Source organism: Pristiophorus japonicus, unplaced genomic scaffold (assembly GCF_044704955.1).
Source record: "Pristiophorus japonicus isolate sPriJap1 unplaced genomic scaffold, sPriJap1.hap1 HAP1_SCAFFOLD_207, whole genome shotgun sequence".
Taxonomy (NCBI): Eukaryota; Metazoa; Chordata; class Chondrichthyes; family Pristiophoridae; genus Pristiophorus; species Pristiophorus japonicus.
The window spans coordinates 504653-527177 of record NW_027251767.1 but is presented as its reverse complement, the minus strand read 5'-3'; the positions used below and the strand labels follow the sequence as shown (position 1 = coordinate 527177).

Below are 22525 nucleotides of genomic sequence, written 5' to 3'. Positions count from 1 at the left end.
GGTAATTGTTCAGAAACAAGAGTTGTGTCAGGTGTGGTGTGAGCCCATCTGCTTCTGAAGGTCACCGCAGGCTGAGGGACATCAAATCCTTTGATGTGCTATCGCAGCAAAACTTCCTGATTTTTGCATGAATGCAGCTGAAATGAAAGAAGGAAAAAAGTCTATGCAAGTATTAATGCCTTCTCTGAGGATTGAACTCAGGACCTTCAGATTATGAGACTGACGCGCTGCCTACTGCGCTAAGAAGGCACTTGCCTGGTTAGTAACTGAAGAGTGTGACCAACTATGTTCGCTTACGTGGCATTCAAAGCCAGAATGCAAAGATTGCCAAAATGCTCGAGCCAGGTAGGAGCCGAACATGCAATCTTCTAATCCGTAGTCAGATGCGTGATCCATTGCGCCGCTGGCCCAGGCTGTGAAAAATAGCTGCGACATCAGCAAGTACACAGGACGAGCAGCATTAAAAGGCATGCGGCAGACAATCAGCAAAGATAGGCACCTCTGCCGCTTCCCTTCGATTGACAGGTGGGGAGCGGAGCAGTGCAGTAGAAAACAAAGCAAAGTCGTCCTTAGGTGGTTGGTTGCACTCCGGCTTGAAGCAGTGAGCATTCTTTTGAAGTAAGTATGTGTGTGGTAAGTCGCAATTCGCTGAAGGCAGAGTTCTTAATATGATGAGCAGTTTACAGCTGAACATGTTGCAGCTGAGGCACAGGACAGTGCCTTCACCGTTTTGCTTGAACACTTGCATGTGTGTGTCAGCAGGGAGTGCCTTTGAGCAGCAATGCATGTAAAGAGCCAGCATTTTCTATCAGGCAAAGCCTCAGGCAATTGCACTTTCTTTCAGGCAAAGCCTCAGGCAATAGAAGTCATTTGTCCATCAGTCAGACAGGGCTCTCGCCTGCTCCCTCACGCTCGTGGCGGCTGCGACGTTGCGCTCAACTCGCTTCCCTTGCGCAGGCTCGAGCTCTTCTCGGCGTCTTTCACCATATCCATGGCTTCCAGTCCTGCCCTTGCTCGCCTGCTATTGCTCAGTAACGTCGATCGGAGCAAAGCATTGAAAGTGTTCAGGGAGCAGGCCAACCTGAAGCAAGAGATTTCTGCTGGTCGTGGAACAGCGAGGAGGCAAGTGATAAGGGGCTCGTCAGATGCAAACTGGGAGCTAATGCCAGCCATCAATGGGGAATTAGCTCAAATGGTAGAGTGCTTGCTTTGTATGTGAGAGTTAGCGGGATCAATACCTGCATTCACCACTATTCTTTTGGCTCGGGTAATTGTTCAGAAACAAGAGTTGTGTCAGGTGTGGTGTGAGCCCATCTGCTTCTGAAGGTCACCGCAGGCTGAGGGACATCAAATCCTTTGATGTGCTATCGCAGCAAAACTTCCTGATTTTTGCATGAATGCAGCTGAAATGAAAGAAGGAGAAAAGTCTATGCAAGTATTAATGCCTTCTCTGAGGATTGAACTCAGGACCTTCAGATTATGAGACTGACGCGCTGCCTACTGCGCTAAGAAGGCACTTGCCTGGCTAGTAACTGAAGAGTGTGACCAACTATGTTCGCTTACGTGGCATTCAAAGCCAGAATGCAAAGATTGCCAAAATGCTCGAGCCAGGTAGGAGCCGAACATGCAATCTTCTAATCCGTAGTCAGATGCGTGATCCATTGCGCCGCTGGCCCAGGCTGTGAAAAATAGCTGCGACATCAGCAAGTACACAGGACGAGCAGCATTAAAAGGCATGCGGCAGACAATCAGCAAAGATAGGCACCTCTGCCGCTTCCCTTCGATTGACAGGTGGGGAGCGGAGCAGTGCAGTAGAAAACAAAGCAAAGTCGTCCTTAGGTGGTTGGTTGCACTCCGGCTTGAAGCAGTGAGCATTCTTTTGAAGTAAGTATGTGTGTGGTAAGTCGCAATTCGCTGAAGGCAGAGTTCTTAATATGATGAGCAGTTTACAGCTGAACATGTTGCAGCTGAGGCACAGGACAGTGCCTTCACCGTTTTGCTTGAACACTTGCATGTGTGTGTCAGCAGGGAGTGCCTTTGAGCAGCAATGCATGTAAAGAGCCAGCATTTTCTATCAGGCAAAGCCTCAGGCAATTGCACTTTCTTTCAGGCAAAGCCTCAGGCAATAGAAGTCATTTGTCCATCAGTCAGACAGGGCTCTCGCCTGCTCCCTCACGCTCGTGGCGGCTGCGACGTTGCGCTCAACTCGCTTCCCTTGCGCAGGCTCGAGCTCTTCTCGGCGTCTTTCACCATATCCATGGCTTCCAGTCCTGCCCTTGCTCGCCTGCTATTGCTCAGTAACGTCGATCGGAGCAAAGCATTGAAAGTGTTCAGGGAGCAGGCCAACCTGAAGCAAGAGATTTCTGCTGGTCGTGGAACAGCGAGGAGGCAAGTGATAAGGGGCTAGTCAGATGCAAACTGGGAGCTAATGCCAGACATCAATGGGGAATTAGCTCAAATGGTAGAGCGCTTGCTTTGCATGTGAGAGTTAGTGGGATCAATACCTGCATTCACCACTATTCTTTTGGCTCGGGTAATTGTTCAGAAACAAGAGTTGTGTCAGGTGTGGTGTGAGCCCATCTGCTTCTGAAGGTCACCGCAGGCTGAGGGACATCAAATCCTTTGATGTGCTATCGCAGCAAAACTTCCTGATTTTTGCATGAATGCAGCTGAAATGAAAGAAGGAGAAAAGTCTATGCAAGTATTAATGCCTTCTCTCAGGATTGAACTCAGGACCTTCAGATTATGAGACTGACGCGCTGCCTACTGCGCTAAGAAGGCACTTGCCTGGCTAGTAACTGAAGAGTGTGACCAACTATGTTCGCTTACGTGGCATTCAAAGCCAGAATGCAAAGATTGCCAAAATGCTCGAGCCAGGTAGGAGCCGAACATGCAATCTTCTAATCCGTAGTCAGATGCGTGATCCATTGCGCCGCTGGCCCAGGCTGTGAAAAATAGCTGCGACATCAGCAAGTACACAGGACGAGCAGCATTAAAAGGCATGCGGCAGACAATCAGCAAAGATAGGCACCTCTGCCGCTTCCCTTCGATTGACAGGTGGGGAGCGGAGCAGTGCAGTAGAAAACAAAGCAAAGTCGTCCTTAGGTGGTTGGTTGCACTCCGGCTTGAAGCAGTGAGCATTCTTTTGAAGTAAGTATGTGTGTGGTAAGTCGCAATTCGCTGAAGGCAGAGTTCTTAATATGATGAGCAGTTTACAGCTGAACATGTTGCAGCTGAGGCACAGGACAGTGCCTTCACCGTTTTGCTTGAACACTTGCATGTGTGTGTCAGCAGGGAGTGCCTTTGAGCAGCAATGCATGTAAAGAGCCAGCATTTTCTATCAGGCAAAGCCTCAGGCAATTGCACTTTCTTTCAGGCAAAGCCTCAGGCAATAGAAGTCATTTGTCCATCAGTCAGACAGGGCTCTCGCCTGCTCCCTCATGCTCGTGGCGGCTGCGACGTTGCGCTCAACTCGCTTCCCTTGCGCAGGCTCGAGCTCTTCTCGGCGTCTTTCACCATATCCATGGCTTCCAGTCCTGCCCTTGCTCGCCTGCTATTGCTCAGTAACGTCGATCGGAGCAAAGCATTGAAAGTGTTCAGGGAGCAGGCCAACCTGAAGCAAGAGATTTCTGCTGGTCGTGGAACAGCGAGGAGGCAAGTGATAAGGGGCTCGTCAGATGCAAACTGGGAGCTAATGCCAGCCATCAATGGGGAATTAGCTCAAATGGTAGAGTGCTTGCTTTGTATGTGAGAGTTAGCGGGATCAATACCTGCATTCACCACTATTCTTTTGGCTCGGGTAATTGTTCAGAAACAAGAGTTGTGTCAGGTGTGGTGTGAGCCCATCTGCTTCTGAAGGTCACCGCAGGCTGAGGGACATCAAATCCTTTGATGTGCTATCGCAGCAAAACTTCCTGATTTTTGCATGAATGCAGCTGAAATGAAAGAAGGAGAAAAGTCTATGCAAGTATTAATGCCTTCTCTCAGGATTGAACTCAGGACCTTCAGATTATGAGACTGACGCGCTGCCTACTGCGCTAAGAAGGCACTTGCCTGGTTAGTAACTGAAGAGTGTGACCAACTATGTTCGCTTACGTGGCATTCAAAGCCAGAATGCAAAGATTGCCAAAATGCTCGAGCCAGGTAGGAGCCGAACATGCAATCTTCTAATCCGTAGTCAGATGCGTTATCCATTGCGCCGCTGGCCCAGGCTGTGAAAAATAGCTGCGACATCAGCAAGTACACAGGACGAGCAGCATTAAAAGGCATGCGGCAGACAATCAGCAAAGATAGGCACCTCTGCCGCTTCCCTTCGATTGACAGGTGGGGAGCGGAGCAGTGCAGTAGAAAACAAAGCAAAGCAAAGTCGTCCTTAGGTGGTTGGTTGCACTCCGGCTTGAAGCAGTGAGCATTCTTTTGAAGTAAGTATGTGTGTGGTAAGTCGCAATTCGCTGAAGGCAGAGTTCTTAATATGAGCAGTTTACAGCTGAACATGTTGCAGCTGAGGCACAGGACAGTGCCTTCACCGTTTTGCTTGAGCACTTGCATGTGTGTGTCAGCAGGGAGTGCCTTTGAGCAGCAATGCATGTAAAGAGCCAGCATTTTCTTTCAGGCAAAGCCTCAGGCAATTGAAGTCATTTGTCCATCAGTCAGACAGGGCTCTCGCCTGCTCCCTCACGCTCGTGGCGGCTGCGACGTTGCGCTCAACTCGCTTACCTTGCGCAGGCTCGAGCTCTTCTCGGCGTCTTTCACCATATCCATGGCTTCCAGTCCTGCCCTTGCTCGCCTGCTATTGCTCAGTAACGTCGATCGGAGCAAAGCATTGAAAGTGTTCAGGGAGCAGGCCAACCTGAAGCAAGAGATTTCTGCTGGTCGTGGAACAGCGAGGAGGCAAGTGATAAGGGGCTAGTCAGATGCAAACTGGGAGATAATGCCAGACATAAATGGGGAATTAGCTCAAATGGTGGAGCGCTTGCTTTGCATGTGAGAGTTAGCGGGATCAATACCTGCATTCACCACTATTCTTTTGGCTCGGGTAATTGTTCAGAAACAAGAATTGTGTCAGGTGTGGTGTGAGCCCATCTGCTTCTGAAGGTCACCGCAGGCTGAGGGACATCAAATCCTTTGATGTGCTGTCGCAGCAAAACTTCCTGATTTTTGCATGAATGCAGCTGAAATGAAAGAAGGAGAAAAGTCTATGCAAGTATTAATGCCTTCTCTCAGGATTGAACTCAGGACCTTCAGATTATGAGACTGACGCGCTGCCTACTGCGCTAAGAAGGCACTTGCCTGGTTAGTAACTGAAGAGTGTGACCAACTATGTTCGCTTACGTGGCATTCAAAGCCAGAATGCAAAGATTGCCAAAATGCTCGAGCCAGGTAGGAGCCGAACATGCAATCTTCTAATCCGTAGTCAGATGCGTGATCCATTGCGCCGCTGGCCCAGGCTGTGAAAAATAGCTGCGACATCAGCAAGTACACAGGACGAGCAGCATTAAAAGGCATGCGGCAGACAATCAGCAAAGATAGGCACCTCTGCCGCTTCCCTTCGATTGACAGGTGGGGAGCGGAGCAGTGCAGTAGAAAACAAAGCAAAGCAAAGTCGTCCTTAGGTGGTTGGTTGCACTCCGGCTTGAAGCAGTGAGCATTCTTTTGAAGTAAGTATGTGTGTGGTAAGTCGCAATTCGCTGAAGGCAGAGTTCTTAATATGATGAGCAGTTTACAGCTGAACATGTTGCAGCTGAGGCACAGGACAGTGCCTTCACCGTTTTGCTTGAACACTTGCATGTGTGTGTCAGCAGGGAGTGCCTTTGAGCAGCAATGCATGTAAAGAGCCAGCATTTTCTATCAGGCAAAGCCTCAGGCAATTGCACTTTCTTTCAGGCAAAGCCTCAGGCAATAGAAGTCATTTGTCCATCAGTCAGACAGGGCTCTCGCCTGCTCCCTCATGCTCGTGGCGGCTGCGACGTTGCGCTCAACTCGCTTCCCTTGCGCAGGCTCGAGCTCTTCTCGGCGTCTTTCACCATATCCATGGCTTCCAGTCCTGCCCTTGCTCGCCTGCTATTGCTCAGTAACGTCGATCGGAGCAAAGCATTGAAAGTGTTCAGGGAGCAGGCCAACCTGAAGCAAGAGATTTCTGCTGGTCGTGGAACAGCGAGGAGGCAAGTGATAAGGGGCTCGTCAGATGCAAACTGGGAGCTAATGCCAGCCATCAATGGGGAATTAGCTCAAATGGTAGAGTGCTTGCTTTGTATGTGAGAGTTAGCGGGATCAATACCTGCATTCACCACTATTCTTTTGGCTCGGGTAATTGTTCAGAAACAAGAGTTGTGTCAGGTGTGGTGTGAGCCCATCTGCTTCTGAAGGTCACCGCAGGCTGAGGGACATCAAATCCTTTGATGTGCTATCGCAGCAAAACTTCCTGATTTTTGCATGAATGCAGCTGAAATGAAAGAAGGAGAAAAGTCTATGCAAGTATTAATGCCTTCTCTCAGGATTGAACTCAGGACCTTCAGATTATGAGACTGACGCGCTGCCTACTGCGCTAAGAAGGCACTTGCCTGGTTAGTAACTGAAGAGTGTGACCAACTATGTTCGCTTACGTGGCATTCAAAGCCAGAATGCAAAGATTGCCAAAATGCTCGAGCCAGGTAGGAGCCGAACATGCAATCTTCTAATCCGTAGTCAGATGCGTTATCCATTGCGCCGCTGGCCCAGGCTGTGAAAAATAGCTGCGACATCAGCAAGTACACAGGACGAGCAGCATTAAAAGGCATGCGGCAGACAATCAGCAAAGATAGGCACCTCTGCCGCTTCCCTTCGATTGACAGGTGGGGAGCGGAGCAGTGCAGTAGAAAACAAAGCAAAGCAAAGTCGTCCTTAGGTGGTTGGTTGCACTCCGGCTTGAAGCAGTGAGCATTCTTTTGAAGTAAGTATGTGTGTGGTAAGTCGCAATTCGCTGAAGGCAGAGTTCTTAATATGAGCAGTTTACAGCTGAACATGTTGCAGCTGAGGCACAGGACAGTGCCTTCACCGTTTTGCTTGAGCACTTGCATGTGTGTGTCAGCAGGGAGTGCCTTTGAGCAGCAATGCATGTAAAGAGCCAGCATTTTCTTTCAGGCAAAGCCTCAGGCAATTGAAGTCATTTGTCCATCAGTCAGACAGGGCTCTCGCCTGCTCCCTCACGCTCGTGGCGGCTGCGACGTTGCGCTCAACTCGCTTACCTTGCGCAGGCTCGAGCTCTTCTCGGCGTCTTTCACCATATCCATGGCTTCCAGTCCTGCCCTTGCTCGCCTGCTATTGCTCAGTAACGTCGATCGGAGCAAAGCATTGAAAGTGTTCAGGGAGCAGGCCAACCTGAAGCAAGAGATTTCTGCTGGTCGTGGAACAGCGAGGAGGCAAGTGATAAGGGGCTAGTCAGATGCAAACTGGGAGATAATGCCAGACATAAATGGGGAATTAGCTCAAATGGTGGAGCGCTTGCTTTGCATGTGAGAGTTAGCGGGATCAATACCTGCATTCACCACTATTCTTTTGGCTCGGGTAATTGTTCAGAAACAAGAATTGTGTCAGGTGTGGTGTGAGCCCATCTGCTTCTGAAGGTCACCGCAGGCTGAGGGACATCAAATCCTTTGATGTGCTGTCGCAGCAAAACTTCCTGATTTTTGCATGAATGCAGCTGAAATGAAAGAAGGAGAAAAGTCTATGCAAGTATTAATGCCTTCTCTCAGGATTGAACTCAGGACCTTCAGATTATGAGACTGACGCGCTGCCTACTGCGCTAAGAAGGCACTTGCCTGGTTAGTAACTGAAGAGTGTGACCAACTATGTTCGCTTACGTGGCATTCAAAGCCAGAATGCAAAGATTGCCAAAATGCTCGAGCCAGGTAGGAGCCGAACATGCAATCTTCTAATCCGTAGTCAGATGCGTGATCCATTGCGCCGCTGGCCCAGGCTGTGAAAAATAGCTGCGACATCAGCAAGTACACAGGACGAGCAGCATTAAAAGGCATGCGGCAGACAATCAGCAAAGATAGGCACCTCTGCCGCTTCCCTTCGATTGACAGGTGGGGAGCGGAGCAGTGCAGTAGAAAACAAAGCAAAGCAAAGTCGTCCTTAGGTGGTTGGTTGCACTCCGGCTTGAAGCAGTGAGCATTCTTTTGAAGTAAGTATGTGTGTGGTAAGTCGCAATTCGCTGAAGGCAGAGTTCTTAATATGATGAGCAGTTTACAGCTGAACATGTTGCAGCTGAGGCACAGGACAGTGCCTTCACCATTTTGCTTGAACACTTTTATGTGTGTGTCAGCAGGGAGTGCCTTTGAGAAGCAATGCATGTAAAGAGCCAGCATTTTCTTTCAGGCAAAGCCTCAGGCAATTGCACTTTCTTTCAGGCAAAGCCTCAGGCAATTGCACTTTCTTTCAGGCAAAGCCTCAGGCAATAGAAGTCATTTGTCCATCAGTCAGACAGGGCTCTCGCCTGCTCCCTCACGCTCGTGGCGGCTGCGACGTTGCGCTCAACTCGCTTCCCTTGCGCAGGCTCGAGCTCTTCTCGGCGTCTTTCACCATATCCATGGCTTCCAGTCCTGCCCTTGCTCGCCTGCTATTGCTCAGTAACGTCGATCGGAGCAAAGCATTGAAAGTGTTCAGGGAGCAGGCCAACCTGAAGCAAGAGATTTCTGCTGGTCGTGGAACAGCGAGGAGGCAAGTGATAAGGGGCTAGTCAGATGCAAACTGGGAGCTAATGCCAGACATCAATGGGGAATTAGCTCAAATGGTAGAGCGCTTGCTTTGCATGTGAGAGTTAGCGGGATCAATACCTGCATTCACCACTATTCTTTTGGCTCGGGTAATTGTTCAGAAACAAGAGTTGTGTCAGGTGTGGTGTGAGCCCATCTGCTTCTGAAGGTCACCGCAGGCTGAGGGACATCAAATCCTTTGATGTGCTATCGCAGCAAAACTTCCTGATTTTTGCATGAATGCAGCTGAAATGAAAGAAGGAAAAAAGTCTATGCAAGTATTAATGCCTTCTCTGAGGATTGAACTCAGAACCTTCAGATTATGAGACTGACGCGCTGCCTACTGCGCTAAGAAGGCACTTGCCTGGTTAGTAACTGAAGAGTGTGACCAACTATGTTCGCTTACGTGGCATTCAAAGCCAGAATGCAAAGATTGCCAAAATGCTCGAGCCAGGTCGGAGCCGAACATGCAATCTTCTAATCCGTAGTCAGATGCGTGATCCATTGCGCCGCTGGCCCAGGCTGTGAAAAATAGCTGCGACATCAGCAAGTACACAGGACGAGCAGCATTAAAAGGCATGCGGCAGACAATCAGCAAAGATAGGCACCTCTGCCGCTTCCCTTCGATTGACAGGTGGGGAGCGGAGCAGTGCAGTAGAAAACAAAGCAAAGCAAAGTCGTCCTTAGGTGGTTGGTTGCACTCCGGCTTGAAGCAGTGAGCATTCTTTTGAAGTAAGTATGTGTGTGGTAAGTCGCAATTCGCTGAAGGCAGAGTTCTTAATATGATGAGCAGTTTACAGCTGAACATGTTGCAGCTGAGGCACAGGACAGTGCCTTCACCGTTTTGCTTGAACACTTGCATGTGTGTGTCAGCAGGGAGTGCCTTTGAGCAGCAATGCATGTAAAGAGCCAGCATTTTCTATCAGGCAAAGCCTCAGGCAATTGCACTTTCTTTCAGGCAAAGCCTCAGCCAATAGAAGTCATTTGTCCATCAGTCAGACAGGGCTCTCGCCTGCTCCCTCACGCTCGTGGCGGCTGCGACGTTGCGCTCAACTCGCTTCCCTTGCGCAGGCTCGAGCTCTTCTCGGCGTCTTTCACCATATCCATGGCTTCCAGTCCTGCCCTTGCTCGCCTGCTATTGCTCAGTAACGTCGATTGGAGCAAAGCATTGAAAGTGTTCAGGGAGCAGGCCAACCTGAAGCAAGAGATTTCTGCTGGTCGTGGAACAGCGAGGAGGCAAGTGATAAGGGGATAGTCAGATGCAAACTGGGAGCTAATGCCAGACATCAATGGGGAATTAGCTCAAATGGTAGAGCGCTTGCTTTGCATGTGAGAGTTAGTGGGATCAATACCTGCATTCACCACTATTCTTTTGGCTCGGGTAATTGTTCAGAAACAAGAGTTGTGTCAGGTGTGGTGTGAGCCCATCTGCTTCTGAAGGTCACCGCAGGCTGAGGGACATCAAATCCTTTGATGTGCTATCGCAGCAAAACTTCCTGATTTTTGCATGAATGCAGCTGAAATGAAAGAAGGAAAAAAGTCTATGCAAGTATTAATGCCTTCTCTGAGGATTGAACTCAGGACCTTCAGATTATGAGACTGACGCGCTGCCTACTGCGCTAAGAAGGCACTTGCCTGGTTAGTAACTGAAGAGTGTGACCAACTATGTTCGCTTACGTGGCATTCAAAGCCAGAATGCAAAGATTGCCATAATGCTCGAGCCAGGTAGGAGCCGAACATGCAATCTTCTAATCCGTAGTCAGATGCGTTATCCATTGCGCCGCTGTCCCAGGCTGTGAAAAATAGCTGCGACATCAGCAAGTACACAGGACGAGCAGCATTAAAAGGCATGCGGCAGACAATCAGCAAAGATAGGCACCTCTGCCGCTTCCCTTCGATTGACAGGTGGGGAGCGGAGCAGTGCAGTAGAAAACAAAGCAAAGCAAAGTCGTCCTTAGGTGGTTGGTTGCACTCCGGCTTGAAGCAGTGAGCATTCTTTTGAAGTAAGTATGTGTGTGGTAAGTCGCAATTCGCTGAAGGCAGAGTTCTTAATATGATGAGCAGTTTACAGCTGAACATGTTGCAGCTGAGGCACAGGACAGTGCCTTCACCGTTTTGCTTGAACACTTGCATGTGTGTGTCAGCAGGGAGTGCCTTTGAGCAGCAATGCATGTAAAGAGCCAGCATTTTCTATCAGGCAAAGCCTCAGGCAATTGCACTTTCTTTCAGGCAAAGCCTCAGGCAATAGAAGTCATTTGTCCATCAGTCAGACAGGGCTCTCGCCTGCTCCCTCATGCTCGTGGCGGCTGCGACGTTGCGCTCAACTCGCTTCCCTTGCGCAGGCTCGAGCTCTTCTCGGCGTCTTTCACCATATCCATGGCTTCCAGTCCTGCCCTTGCTCGCCTGCTATTGCTCAGTAACGTCGATCGGAGCAAAGCATTGAAAGTGTTCAGGGAGCAGGCCAACCTGAAGCAAGAGATTTCTGCTGGTCGTGGAACAGCGAGGAGGCAAGTGATAAGGGGCTCGTCAGATGCAAACTGGGAGCTAATGCCAGCCATCAATGGGGAATTAGCTCAAATGGTAGAGTGCTTGCTTTGTATGTGAGAGTTAGCGGGATCAATACCTGCATTCACCACTATTCTTTTGGCTCGGGTAATTGTTCAGAAACAAGAGTTGTGTCAGGTGTGGTGTGAGCCCATCTGCTTCTGAAGGTCACCGCAGGCTGAGGGACATCAAATCCTTTGATGTGCTATCGCAGCAAAACTTCCTGATTTTTGCATGAATGCAGCTGAAATGAAAGAAGGAGAAAAGTCTATGCAAGTATTAATGCCTTCTCTCAGGATTGAACTCAGGACCTTCAGATTATGAGACTGACGCGCTGCCTACTGCGCTAAGAAGGCACTTGCCTGGTTAGTAACTGAAGAGTGTGACCAACTATGTTCGCTTACGTGGCATTCAAAGCCAGAATGCAAAGATTGCCAAAATGCTCGAGCCAGGTAGGAGCCGAACATGCAATCTTCTAATCCGTAGTCAGATGCGTTATCCATTGCGCCGCTGGCCCAGGCTGTGAAAAATAGCTGCGACATCAGCAAGTACACAGGACGAGCAGCATTAAAAGGCATGCGGCAGACAATCAGCAAAGATAGGCACCTCTGCCGCTTCCCTTCGATTGACAGGTGGGGAGCGGAGCAGTGCAGTAGAAAACAAAGCAAAGCAAAGTCGTCCTTAGGTGGTTGGTTGCACTCCGGCTTGAAGCAGTGAGCATTCTTTTGAAGTAAGTATGTGTGTGGTAAGTCGCAATTCGCTGAAGGCAGAGTTCTTAATATGAGCAGTTTACAGCTGAACATGTTGCAGCTGAGGCACAGGACAGTGCCTTCACCGTTTTGCTTGAGCACTTGCATGTGTGTGTCAGCAGGGAGTGCCTTTGAGCAGCAATGCATGTAAAGAGCCAGCATTTTCTTTCAGGCAAAGCCTCAGGCAATTGAAGTCATTTGTCCATCAGTCAGACAGGGCTCTCGCCTGCTCCCTCACGCTCGTGGCGGCTGCGACGTTGCGCTCAACTCGCTTACCTTGCGCAGGCTCGAGCTCTTCTCGGCGTCTTTCACCATATCCATGGCTTCCAGTCCTGCCCTTGCTCGCCTGCTATTGCTCAGTAACGTCGATCGGAGCAAAGCATTGAAAGTGTTCAGGGAGCAGGCCAACCTGAAGCAAGAGATTTCTGCTGGTCGTGGAACAGCGAGGAGGCAAGTGATAAGGGGCTAGTCAGATGCAAACTGGGAGATAATGCCAGACATAAATGGGGAATTAGCTCAAATGGTGGAGCGCTTGCTTTGCATGTGAGAGTTAGCGGGATCAATACCTGCATTCACCACTATTCTTTTGGCTCGGGTAATTGTTCAGAAACAAGAATTGTGTCAGGTGTGGTGTGAGCCCATCTGCTTCTGAAGGTCACCGCAGGCTGAGGGACATCAAATCCTTTGATGTGCTGTCGCAGCAAAACTTCCTGATTTTTGCATGAATGCAGCTGAAATGAAAGAAGGAGAAAAGTCTATGCAAGTATTAATGCCTTCTCTCAGGATTGAACTCAGGACCTTCAGATTATGAGACTGACGCGCTGCCTACTGCGCTAAGAAGGCACTTGCCTGGTTAGTAACTGAAGAGTGTGACCAACTATGTTCGCTTACGTGGCATTCAAAGCCAGAATGCAAAGATTGCCAAAATGCTCGAGCCAGGTAGGAGCCGAACATGCAATCTTCTAATCCGTAGTCAGATGCGTGATCCATTGCGCCGCTGGCCCAGGCTGTGAAAAATAGCTGCGACATCAGCAAGTACACAGGACGAGCAGCATTAAAAGGCATGCGGCAGACAATCAGCAAAGATAGGCACCTCTGCCGCTTCCCTTCGATTGACAGGTGGGGAGCGGAGCAGTGCAGTAGAAAACAAAGCAAAGCAAAGTCGTCCTTAGGTGGTTGGTTGCACTCCGGCTTGAAGCAGTGAGCATTCTTTTGAAGTAAGTATGTGTGTGGTAAGTCGCAATTCGCTGAAGGCAGAGTTCTTAATATGATGAGCAGTTTACAGCTGAACATGTTGCAGCTGAGGCACAGGACAGTGCCTTCACCATTTTGCTTGAACACTTTTATGTGTGTGTCAGCAGGGAGTGCCTTTGAGAAGCAATGCATGTAAAGAGCCAGCATTTTCTTTCAGGCAAAGCCTCAGGCAATTGCACTTTCTTTCAGGCAAAGCCTCAGGCAATTGCACTTTCTTTCAGGCAAAGCCTCAGGCAATAGAAGTCATTTGTCCATCAGTCAGACAGGGCTCTCGCCTGCTCCCTCACGCTCGTGGCGGCTGCGACGTTGCGCTCAACTCGCTTCCCTTGCGCAGGCTCGAGCTCTTCTCGGCGTCTTTCACCATATCCATGGCTTCCAGTCCTGCCCTTGCTCGCCTGCTATTGCTCAGTAACGTCGATCGGAGCAAAGCATTGAAAGTGTTCAGGGAGCAGGCCAACCTGAAGCAAGAGATTTCTGCTGGTCGTGGAACAGCGAGGAGGCAAGTGATAAGGGGCTAGTCAGATGCAAACTGGGAGCTAATGCCAGACATCAATGGGGAATTAGCTCAAATGGTAGAGCGCTTGCTTTGCATGTGAGAGTTAGCGGGATCAATACCTGCATTCACCACTATTCTTTTGGCTCGGGTAATTGTTCAGAAACAAGAGTTGTGTCAGGTGTGGTGTGAGCCCATCTGCTTCTGAAGGTCACCGCAGGCTGAGGGACATCAAATCCTTTGATGTGCTATCGCAGCAAAACTTCCTGATTTTTGCATGAATGCAGCTGAAATGAAAGAAGGAAAAAAGTCTATGCAAGTATTAATGCCTTCTCTGAGGATTGAACTCAGAACCTTCAGATTATGAGACTGACGCGCTGCCTACTGCGCTAAGAAGGCACTTGCCTGGTTAGTAACTGAAGAGTGTGACCAACTATGTTCGCTTACGTGGCATTCAAAGCCAGAATGCAAAGATTGCCAAAATGCTCGAGCCAGGTCGGAGCCGAACATGCAATCTTCTAATCCGTAGTCAGATGCGTGATCCATTGCGCCGCTGGCCCAGGCTGTGAAAAATAGCTGCGACATCAGCAAGTACACAGGACGAGCAGCATTAAAAGGCATGCGGCAGACAATCAGCAAAGATAGGCACCTCTGCCGCTTCCCTTCGATTGACAGGTGGGGAGCGGAGCAGTGCAGTAGAAAACAAAGCAAAGCAAAGTCGTCCTTAGGTGGTTGGTTGCACTCCGGCTTGAAGCAGTGAGCATTCTTTTGAAGTAAGTATGTGTGTGGTAAGTCGCAATTCGCTGAAGGCAGAGTTCTTAATATGATGAGCAGTTTACAGCTGAACATGTTGCAGCTGAGGCACAGGACAGTGCCTTCACCGTTTTGCTTGAACACTTGCATGTGTGTGTCAGCAGGGAGTGCCTTTGAGCAGCAATGCATGTAAAGAGCCAGCATTTTCTATCAGGCAAAGCCTCAGGCAATTGCACTTTCTTTCAGGCAAAGCCTCAGCCAATAGAAGTCATTTGTCCATCAGTCAGACAGGGCTCTCGCCTGCTCCCTCACGCTCGTGGCGGCTGCGACGTTGCGCTCAACTCGCTTCCCTTGCGCAGGCTCGAGCTCTTCTCGGCGTCTTTCACCATATCCATGGCTTCCAGTCCTGCCCTTGCTCGCCTGCTATTGCTCAGTAACGTCGATTGGAGCAAAGCATTGAAAGTGTTCAGGGAGCAGGCCAACCTGAAGCAAGAGATTTCTGCTGGTCGTGGAACAGCGAGGAGGCAAGTGATAAGGGGATAGTCAGATGCAAACTGGGAGCTAATGCCAGACATCAATGGGGAATTAGCTCAAATGGTAGAGCGCTTGCTTTGCATGTGAGAGTTAGTGGGATCAATACCTGCATTCACCACTATTCTTTTGGCTCGGGTAATTGTTCAGAAACAAGAGTTGTGTCAGGTGTGGTGTGAGCCCATCTGCTTCTGAAGGTCACCGCAGGCTGAGGGACATCAAATCCTTTGATGTGCTATCGCAGCAAAACTTCCTGATTTTTGCATGAATGCAGCTGAAATGAAAGAAGGAAAAAAGTCTATGCAAGTATTAATGCCTTCTCTGAGGATTGAACTCAGGACCTTCAGATTATGAGACTGACGCGCTGCCTACTGCGCTAAGAAGGCACTTGCCTGGTTAGTAACTGAAGAGTGTGACCAACTATGTTCGCTTACGTGGCATTCAAAGCCAGAATGCAAAGATTGCCATAATGCTCGAGCCAGGTAGGAGCCGAACATGCAATCTTCTAATCCGTAGTCAGATGCGTTATCCATTGCGCCGCTGTCCCAGGCTGTGAAAAATAGCTGCGACATCAGCAAGTACACAGGACGAGCAGCATTAAAAGGCATGCGGCAGACAATCAGCAAAGATAGGCACCTCTGCCGCTTCCCTTCGATTGACAGGTGGGGAGCGGAGCAGTGCAGTAGAAAACAAAGCAAAGCAAAGTCGTCCTTAGGTGGTTGGTTGCACTCCGGCTTGAAGCAGTGAGCATTCTTTTGAAGTAAGTATGTGTGTGGTAAGTCGCAATTCGCTGAAGGCAGAGTTCTTAATATGATGAGCAGTTTACAGCTGAACATGTTGCAGCTGAGGCACAGGACAGTGCCTTCACCGTTTTGCTTGAACACTTGCATGTGTGTGTCAGCAGGGAGTGCCTTTGAGAAGCAATGCATGTAAAGAGCCAGCATTTTCTTTCAGGCAAAGCCTCAGGCAATTGCACTTTCTTTCAGGCAAAGCCTCAGGCAATAGAAGTCATTTGTCCATCAGTCAGACAGGGCTCTCGCCTGCTCCCTCACGCTCGTGGCGGCTGCGACGTTGCGCTCAACTCGCTTCCCTTGCGCAGGCTCGAGCTCTTCTCGGCGTCTTTCACCATATCCATGGCTTCCAGTCCTGCCCTTGCTCGCCTGCTATTGCTCAGTAACGTCGATTGGAGCAAAGCATTGAAAGTGTTCAGGGAGCAGGCCAACCTGAAGCAAGTGATTTCTGCTGGTCGTGGAACAGCGAGGAGGCAAGTGATAAGGGGCTAGTCAGATGCAAACTGGGAGCTAATGCCAGACATCAATGGGGAATTAGCTCAAATGGTAGAGCGCTTGCTTTGCATGTGAGAGTTAGCGTGATCAATACCTGCATTCACCACTATTCTTTTGGCTCGGGTAATTGTTCAGAAACAAGAGTTGTGTCAGGTGTGGTGTGAGCCCATCTGCTTCTGAAGGTCACCGCAGGCTGAGGGACATCAAATCCTTTGATGTGCTATCGCAGCAAAACTTCCTGATTTTTGCATGAATGCAGCTGAAATGAAAGAAGGAGAAAAGTCTATGCAAGTATTAATGCCTTCTCTGAGGATTGAACTCAGGACCTTCAGATTATGAGACTGACGCGCTGCCTACTGCGCTAAGAAGGCACTTGCCTGGTTAGTAACTGAAGAGTGTGACCAACTATGTTCGCTTACGTGGCATTCAAAGCCAGAATGCAAAGATTGCCAAAATGCTCGAGCCAGGTAGGAGCCGAACATGCAATCTTCTAATCCGTAGTCAGATGCGTGATCCATTGCGCCGCTGGCCCAGGCTGTGAAAAATAGCTGCGACATCAGCAAGTACACAGGACGAGCAGCATTAAAAGGCATGCGGCAGACAATCAGCAAAGATAGGCACCTCTGCCGCTTCCCTTCGATTGACAGGTGGGGAGCGGAGCAGTGCAGTAGAAAACAAAGCAAAGCAAAGTCGTCCTTAGGTGGTTGGTTGCACTCCGGCTTGAAGCAGTGAGCATTCTTTTGAAGTAAGTATGTGTGTGGTAAGTCGCAATTCGCTGAAGGCAGAGTTCTTAATATGATGAGCAGTTTACAGCTGAACATGTTGCAGCTGAGGCACAGGACAGTGCCTTCACCGTTTTGCTTGAGCACTTGCATGTGTGTGTCAGCAGGGAGTGCCTTTGAGCAGCAATGCATGTAAAGAGCCAGCATTTTCTTTCAGGCAAAGCCTCAGGCAATTGCACTTTCTTTCAGGCAAAGCCTCAGGCAATTGCACTTTCTTTCAGGCAAAGCCTCAGGCAATAGAAGTCATTTGTCCATCAGTCAGACAGGGCTCTCGCCTGCTCCCTCACGCTCGTGGCGGCTGCGACGTTGCGCTCAACTCGCTTCCCTTGCGCAGGCTCGAGCTCTTCTCGGCGTCTTTCACCATATCCATGGCTTCCAGTCCTGCCCTTGCTCGCCTGCTATTGCTCAGTAACGTCGATCGGAGCAAAGCATTGAAAGTGTTCAGGGAGCAGGCCAACCTGAAGCAAGAGATTTCTGCTGGTCGTGGAACAGCGAGGAGGCAAGTGATAAGGGGCTAGTCAGATGCAAACTGGGAGATAATGCCAGACATAAATGGGGAATTAGCTCAAATGGTGGAGCGCTTGCTTTGCATGTGAGAGTTAGCGGGATCAATACCTGCATTCACCACTATTCTTTTGGCTCGGATAATTGTTCAGAAACAAGAGTTGTGTCAGGTGTGGTGTGAGCCCATCTGCTTCTGAAGGTCACCGCAGGCTGAGGGACATCAAATCCTTTGATGTGCTATCGCAGCAAAACTTCCTGATTTTTGCATGAATGCAGCTGAAATGAAAGAAGGAGAAAAGTCTATGCAAGTATTAATGCCTTCTCTCAGGATTGAACTCAGGACCTTCAGATTATGAGACTGACGCGCTGCCTACTGCGCTAAGAAGGCACTTGCCTGGTTAGTAACTGAAGAGTGTGACCAACTATGTTCGCTTACGTGGCATTCAAAGCCAGAATGCAAAGATTGCCAAAATGCTCGAGCCAGGTAGGAGCCGAACATGCAATCTTCTAATCCGTAGTCAGATGCGTGATCCATTGCGCCGCTGGCCCAGGCTGTGAAAAATAGCTGCGACATCAGCAAGTACACAGGACGAGCAGCATTAAAAGGCATGCGGCAGACAATCAGCAAAGATAGGCACCTCTGCCGCTTCCCTTCGATTGACAGGTGGGGAGCGGAGCAGTGCAGTAGAAAACAAAGCAAAGTCGTCCTTAGGTGGTTGGTTGCACTCCGGCTTGAAGCAGTGAGCATTCTTTTGAAGTAAGTATGTGTGTGGTAAGTCGCAATTCGCTGAAGGCAGAGTTCTTAATATGAGCAGTTTACAGCTGAACATGTTGCAGCTGAGGCACAGGACAGTGCCTTCACCGTTTTGCTTGAGCACTTGCATGTGTGTGTCAGCAGGGAGTGCCTTTGAGCAGCAATGCATGTAAAGAGCCAGCATTTTCTTTCAGGCAAAGCCTCAGGCAATTGAAGTCATTTGTCCATCAGTCAGACAGGGCTCTCGCCTGCTCCCTCACGCTCGTGGCGGCTGCGACGTTGCGCTCAACTCGCTTACCTTGCGCAGGCTCGAGCTCTTCTCGGCGTCTTTCACCATATCCATGGCTTCCAGTCCTGCCCTTGCTCGCCTGCTATTGCTCAGTAACGTCGATCGGAGCAAAGCATTGAAAGTGTTCAGGGAGCAGGCCAACCTGAAGCAAGAGATTTCTGCTGGTCGTGGAACAGCGAGGAGGCAAGTGATAAGGGGCTAGTCAGATGCAAACTGGGAGATAATGCCAGACATAAATGGGGAATTAGCTCAAATGGTGGAGCGCTTGCTTTGCATGTGAGAGTTAGCGGGATCAATACCTGCATTCACCACTATTCTTTTGGCTCGGGTAATTGTTCAGAAACAAGAGTTGTGTCAGGTGTGGTGTGAGCCCATCTGCTTCTGAAGGTCACCGCAGGCTGAGGGACATCAAATCCTTTGATGTGCTGTCGCAGCAAAACTTCCTGATTTTTGCATGAATGCAGCTGAAATGAAAGAAGGAGAAAAGTCTATGCAAGTATTAATGCCTTCTCTCAGGATTGAACTCAGGACCTTCAGATTATGAGACTGACGCGCTGCCTACTGCGCTAAGAAGGCACTTGCCTGGTTAGTAACTGAAGAGTGTGACCAACTATGTTCGCTTACGTGGCATTCAAAGCCAGAATGCAAAGATTGCCAAAATGCTCGAGCCAGGTAGGAGCCGAACATGCAATCTTCTAATCCGTAGTCAGATGCGTGATCCATTGCGCCGCTGGCCCAGGCTGTGAAAAATAGCTGCGACATCAGCAAGTACACAGGACGAGCAGCATTAAAAGGCATGCGGCAGACAATCAGCAAAGATAGGCACCTCTGCCGCTTCCCTTCGATTGACAGGTGGGGAGCGGAGCAGTGCAGTAGAAAACAAAGCAAAGCAAAGTCGTCCTTAGGTGGTTGGTTGCACTCCGGCTTGAAGCAGTGAGCATTCTTTTGAAGTAAGTATGTGTGTGGTAAGTCGCAATTCGCTGAAGGCAGAGTTCTTAATATGATGAGCAGTTTACAGCTGAACATGTTGCAGCTGAGGCACAGGACAGTGCCTTCACCATTTTGCTTGAACACTTTTATGTGTGTGTCAGCAGGGAGTGCCTTTGAGAAGCAATGCATGTAAAGAGCCAGCATTTTCTTTCAGGCAAAGCCTCAGGCAATTGCACTTTCTTTCAGGCAAAGCCTCAGGCAATTGCACTTTCTTTCAGGCAAAGCCTCAGGCAATAGAAGTCATTTGTCCATCAGTCAGACAGGGCTCTCGCCTGCTCCCTCACGCTCGTGGCGGCTGCGACGTTGCGCTCAACTCGCTTCCCTTGCGCAGGCTCGAGCTCTTCTCGGCGTCTTTCACCATATCCATGGCTTCCAGTCCTGCCCTTGCTCGCCTGCTATTGCTCAGTAACGTCGATCGGAGCAAAGCATTGAAAGTGTTCAGGGAGCAGGCCAACCTGAAGCAAGAGATTTCTGCTGGTCGTGGAACAGCGAGGAGGCAAGTGATAAGGGGCTAGTCAGATGCAAACTGGGAGCTAATGCCAGACATCAATGGGGAATTAGCTCAAATGGTAGAGCGCTTGCTTTGCATGTGAGAGTTAGCGGGATCAATACCTGCATTCACCACTATTCTTTTGGCTCGGGTAATTGTTCAGAAACAAGAGTTGTGTCAGGTGTGGTGTGAGCCCATCTGCTTCTGAAGGTCACCGCAGGCTGAGGGACATCAAATCCTTTGATGTGCTATCGCAGCAAAACTTCCTGATTTTTGCATGAATGCAGCTGAAATGAAAGAAGGAAAAAAGTCTATGCAAGTATTAATGCCTTCTCTGAGGATTGAACTCAGAACCTTCAGATTATGAGACTGACGCGCTGCCTACTGCGCTAAGAAGGCACTTGCCTGGTTAGTAACTGAAGAGTGTGACCAACTATGTTCGCTTACGTGGCATTCAAAGCCAGAATGCAAAGATTGCCAAAATGCTCGAGCCAGGTCGGAGCCGAACATGCAATCTTCTAATCCGTAGTCAGATGCGTGATCCATTGCGCCGCTGGCCCAGGCTGTGAAAAATAGCTGCGACATCAGCAAGTACACAGGACGAGCAGCATTAAAAGGCATGCGGCAGACAATCAGCAAAGATAGGCACCTCTGCCGCTTCCCTTCGATTGACAGGTGGGGAGCGGAGCAGTGCAGTAGAAAACAAAGCAAAGTCGTCCTTAGGTGGTTGGTTGCACTCCGGCTTGAAGCAGTGAGCATTCTTTTGAAGTAAGTATGTGTGTGGTAAGTCGCAATTCGCTGAAGGCAGAGTTCTTAATATGATGAGCAGTTTACAGCTGAACATGTTGCAGCTGAGGCACAGGACAGTGCCTTCACCGTTTTGCTTGAACACTTGCATGTGTGTGTCAGCAGGGAGTGCCTTTGAGCAGCAATGCATGTAAAGAGCCAGCATTTTCTATCAGGCAAAGCCTCAGGCAATTGCACTTTCTTTCAGGCAAAGCCTCAGGCAATAGAAGTCATTTGTCCATCAGTCAGACAGGGCTCTCGTCTGCTCCCTCACGCTCGTGGCGGCTGCGACGTTGCGCTCAACTCGCTTCCCTTGCGCAGGCTCGAGCTCTTCTCGGCGTCTTTCACCATATCCATGGCTTCCAGTCCTGCCCTTGCTCGCCTGCTATTGCTCAGTAACGTCGATCGGAGCAAAGCATTGAAAGTGTTCAGGGAGCAGGCCAACCTGAAGCAAGAGATTTCTGCTGGTCGTGGAACAGCGAGGAGGCAAGTGATAAGGGGCTCGTCAGATGCAAACTGGGAGCTAATGCCAGCCATCAATGGGGAATTAGCTCAAATGGTAGAGTGCTTGCTTTGTATGTGAGAGTTAGCGGGATCAATACCTGCATTCACCACTATTCTTTTGGCTCGGGTAATTGTTCAGAAACAAGAGTTGTGTCAGGTGTGGTGTGAGCCCATCTGCTTCTGAAGGTCACCGCAGGCTGAGGGACATCAAATCCTTTGATGTGCTATCGCAGCAAAACTTCCTGATTTTTGCATGAATGCAGCTGAAATGAAAGAAGGAGAAAAGTCTATGCAAGTATTAATGCCTTCTCTGAGGATTGAACTCAGGACCTTCAGATTATGAGACTGACGCGCTGCCTACTGCGCTAAGAAGGCACTTGCCTGGTTAGTAACTGAAGAGTGTGACCAACTATGTTCGCTTACGTGGCATTCAAAGCCAGAATGCAAAGATTGCCAAAATGCTCGAGCCAGGTAGGAGCCGAACATGCAATCTTCTAATCCGTAGTCAGATGCGTTATCCATTGCGCCGCTGGCCCAGGCTGTGAAAAATAGCTGCGACATCAGCAAGTACACAGGACGAGCAGCATTAAAAGGCATGCGGCAGACAATCAGCAAAGATAGGCACCTCTGCCGCTTCCCTTCGATTGACAGGTGGGGAGCGGAGCAGTGCAGTAGAAAACAAAGCAAAGCAAAGTCGTCCTTAGGTGGTTGGTTGCACTCCGGCTTGAAGCAGTGAGCATTCTTTTGAAGTAAGTATGTGTGTGGTAAGTCGCAATTCGCTGAAGGCAGAGTTCTTAATATGAGCAGTTTACAGCTGAACATGTTGCAGCTGAGGCACAGGACAGTGCCTTCACCGTTTTGCTTGAGCACTTGCATGTGTGTGTCAGCAGGGAGTGCCTTTGAGCAGCAATGCATGTAAAGAGCCAGCATTTTCTTTCAGGCAAAGCCTCAGGCAATTGAAGTCATTTGTCCATCAGTCAGACAGGGCTCTCGCCTGCTCCCTCACGCTCGTGGCGGCTGCGACGTTGCGCTCAACTCGCTTACCTTGCGCAGGCTCGAGCTCTTCTCGGCGTCTTTCACC

At 49.6% G+C, this 22525-nt stretch overlaps 18 non-coding genes across 18 annotated transcripts; all 18 read right to left on the bottom strand.

Annotated features, from left to right (window-relative positions):
- Positions 1-176: 176 nt before the first annotated feature.
- On the bottom strand, positions 177-249 carry trnam-cau (transfer RNA methionine (anticodon CAU)). The gene has a single exon. It is a non-coding gene; the product is annotated as a tRNA-Met (tRNA).
- A 1193-nt stretch (positions 250-1442) lies between these two features.
- trnam-cau (transfer RNA methionine (anticodon CAU)) lies at positions 1443-1515 on the bottom strand. The gene has a single exon. It is a non-coding gene; the product is annotated as a tRNA-Met (tRNA).
- Positions 1516-2708: 1193 nt separating this feature from the next.
- trnam-cau (transfer RNA methionine (anticodon CAU)) lies at positions 2709-2781 on the bottom strand. The gene has a single exon. It is a non-coding gene; the product is annotated as a tRNA-Met (tRNA).
- Positions 2782-3974: 1193 nt separating this feature from the next.
- trnam-cau (transfer RNA methionine (anticodon CAU)) lies at positions 3975-4047 on the bottom strand. Its single transcript has one exon. It is a non-coding gene; the product is annotated as a tRNA-Met (tRNA).
- A 1163-nt stretch (positions 4048-5210) lies between these two features.
- trnam-cau (transfer RNA methionine (anticodon CAU)) lies at positions 5211-5283 on the bottom strand. The gene has a single exon. It is a non-coding gene; the product is annotated as a tRNA-Met (tRNA).
- A 1198-nt stretch (positions 5284-6481) lies between these two features.
- Positions 6482-6554, bottom strand: trnam-cau (transfer RNA methionine (anticodon CAU)). The gene has a single exon. It is a non-coding gene; the product is annotated as a tRNA-Met (tRNA).
- A 1163-nt stretch (positions 6555-7717) lies between these two features.
- Positions 7718-7790, bottom strand: trnam-cau (transfer RNA methionine (anticodon CAU)). Its single transcript has one exon. It is a non-coding gene; the product is annotated as a tRNA-Met (tRNA).
- A 1230-nt stretch (positions 7791-9020) lies between these two features.
- trnam-cau (transfer RNA methionine (anticodon CAU)) lies at positions 9021-9093 on the bottom strand. Its single transcript has one exon. It is a non-coding gene; the product is annotated as a tRNA-Met (tRNA).
- Positions 9094-10291: 1198 nt separating this feature from the next.
- On the bottom strand, positions 10292-10364 carry trnam-cau (transfer RNA methionine (anticodon CAU)). The gene has a single exon. It is a non-coding gene; the product is annotated as a tRNA-Met (tRNA).
- Positions 10365-11562: 1198 nt separating this feature from the next.
- On the bottom strand, positions 11563-11635 carry trnam-cau (transfer RNA methionine (anticodon CAU)). The gene has a single exon. It is a non-coding gene; the product is annotated as a tRNA-Met (tRNA).
- A 1163-nt stretch (positions 11636-12798) lies between these two features.
- Positions 12799-12871, bottom strand: trnam-cau (transfer RNA methionine (anticodon CAU)). Its single transcript has one exon. It is a non-coding gene; the product is annotated as a tRNA-Met (tRNA).
- Positions 12872-14101: 1230 nt separating this feature from the next.
- Positions 14102-14174, bottom strand: trnam-cau (transfer RNA methionine (anticodon CAU)). Its single transcript has one exon. It is a non-coding gene; the product is annotated as a tRNA-Met (tRNA).
- Positions 14175-15372: 1198 nt separating this feature from the next.
- trnam-cau (transfer RNA methionine (anticodon CAU)) lies at positions 15373-15445 on the bottom strand. The gene has a single exon. It is a non-coding gene; the product is annotated as a tRNA-Met (tRNA).
- Positions 15446-16643: 1198 nt separating this feature from the next.
- trnam-cau (transfer RNA methionine (anticodon CAU)) lies at positions 16644-16716 on the bottom strand. The gene has a single exon. It is a non-coding gene; the product is annotated as a tRNA-Met (tRNA).
- Positions 16717-17946: 1230 nt separating this feature from the next.
- trnam-cau (transfer RNA methionine (anticodon CAU)) lies at positions 17947-18019 on the bottom strand. The gene has a single exon. It is a non-coding gene; the product is annotated as a tRNA-Met (tRNA).
- A 1158-nt stretch (positions 18020-19177) lies between these two features.
- On the bottom strand, positions 19178-19250 carry trnam-cau (transfer RNA methionine (anticodon CAU)). The gene has a single exon. It is a non-coding gene; the product is annotated as a tRNA-Met (tRNA).
- A 1230-nt stretch (positions 19251-20480) lies between these two features.
- Positions 20481-20553, bottom strand: trnam-cau (transfer RNA methionine (anticodon CAU)). Its single transcript has one exon. It is a non-coding gene; the product is annotated as a tRNA-Met (tRNA).
- Positions 20554-21746: 1193 nt separating this feature from the next.
- trnam-cau (transfer RNA methionine (anticodon CAU)) lies at positions 21747-21819 on the bottom strand. Its single transcript has one exon. It is a non-coding gene; the product is annotated as a tRNA-Met (tRNA).
- Between the last annotated feature and the right edge of the window lie 706 nt (positions 21820-22525).